We start from the raw sequence: 1,960 nt of genomic DNA, 5'->3' as shown, positions 1-1,960 counted from the left end.
CCCTCCCCCTCCCCGCCTCCCTTCAGTGCCTGTCGTCACTGTGAGGAGTGTGAGTGGGACTAGAGTACTGCATGCGCCCGGGCCGGCCCGAAAACCCGCGGGCCGGGCCAGGTAAGCGCTAGTTGGATCAGGCCGGGCTCGGGCCTGGGAGCTTCGGGCCCGAACCTGTTTCAGGCCCGAATCAGGCTTGGGTCTCATACGTATCGGTATAACGACATGGGTACGCTGTTTCACCTTGGTTTGTGGGGTTTAACGTAGCGATGTGACACTATTTAAAACACTGCATATGAGGGCTTTGGCTGATTTAGCACACTTTAAGCCTATTAGCCTACACGGTAATTGCACAGTACACAACGCCTTTTGCTCCGTCGGCATGCTACACGTTATTTTAAGAAATCTTAATATGACTTTACACCATTGAGTAAAAAATGCTCTTGAGTACCGTGTAAGGAAATATTTACCAGGTGGTATTGCTGCAAGAGTAACGATATATTGCCTAGAGTAGTGTATATATTATGTACGCGTAGTTCGGGAAACATTCCGAGTATGCAGCTAAGTTCTCACGCCTATACCGCTCCTGTTTCCAGCTGAGTGACGGCGTAGACCGGTATACGCAGCTAGTGAGTCATTAATATATCAGGAGCTATTTTTCGTGCACTAGAAATGCATGATGTCAAGTGACTCATCTCAGGCGCGCCTATCGATGCCAATGTTGCCGATTTGTTGTGCTAGCGAGGCAGCTTCATATATGTAGCATCTGGTAATTAGCAAATAATACTTAACTTGCATTCCGATTGTATAGAGCACATTTTTTGGGTTGTTTTTACGGCCTCCTTCGTTTTTGCCATATCTTGTCACTTATTTACTAATTTGCGAAAGCGCATGGCGCTAATGAACGTAAAGACTCTCCCGCAGCTAAAGTGAGTAAAAAATATTTAGAAAGGTGATGATTGTGATGATGATTTGCTGCAGTATCCTTTGTAACGAAGAGGTACACTGTCACGGCTGTATCGATAAATTCTATTGCATTCAGTTCTAAAGGCTCCAGTGACAACCCATGCTGAGGATTTTTTTTTTCAATTCTTTGAAGCTTCTTCCCCTAGCTTATACCGTTTTTTTATGTATCAAAGAAAAGCAAAACGCATCAAAAGTGGCGACAGGATCCCTGTCTCTTGTAAAATATCAACGTAGACAGATTGTACGTGCTTAGCTAATCTGTGCTTGGTGTCCGCAGAGATCCAACTTGCGTGCCTCGCATATAGTTTCGAAAATAGTCGCTACATTATCAAGACATGAAGGGGGCGGCGTGCACTGGATGCCGTATGTTTGTTAAAAATTCTAATACCTGTCGCTTTGCTCGGCGAAGTGTGTCTGGCGGACATGTGGCTTCATTTGAGAATCATTTCTTTTCGTGCTTCAGGAACCATTAGCCTGTCTGTCTGTCTGTCTGTCTATCTATCTATCTATCTATCTATCTATCTATCTATCTATCTATCTATCTATCTATCTCTTACGCCTGACTGCTCGCGGGATGACCTAATACACTTAGGGTAACGCGAAATGAGTACGGGATTAGTAAGATCGTGAGAGAGGCCTTTGCCCAGCAGTGGGAGTAGCCAGGCTGATGGTGATGATTAACAATTAGACATTCCCAAACTATACCCAATTACGCAACATTAAAGCGATACCACCTCCACCCCCCCATTATGCAATGCATTTACTTGAGCTCTCCACCTGAGAAAATACGGGTGGGAATATTTTATTTCAACTTTATAGTATAAATGTCTGACATTTTCTTTCACTTTATTTGGGTATTATACTCTGCGGTCTTTCTTTGAAATGCAAAAAAACAACGTAGCGTGGTTAGCCCTGCGAAGATGAGAGAACCAGCTACGACTCCTATTTGAAATTGACATTGCTCTAAAATTATTTCCCAAAAAGTGTTACAAGTGTAATCATC

Source organism: Rhipicephalus microplus, chromosome 7 (assembly GCF_043290135.1).
Source record: "Rhipicephalus microplus isolate Deutch F79 chromosome 7, USDA_Rmic, whole genome shotgun sequence".
NCBI classification, from domain to species: domain Eukaryota; kingdom Metazoa; phylum Arthropoda; class Arachnida; order Ixodida; family Ixodidae; genus Rhipicephalus; species Rhipicephalus microplus.
Note: the sequence above shows the minus strand (reverse complement) of the source record.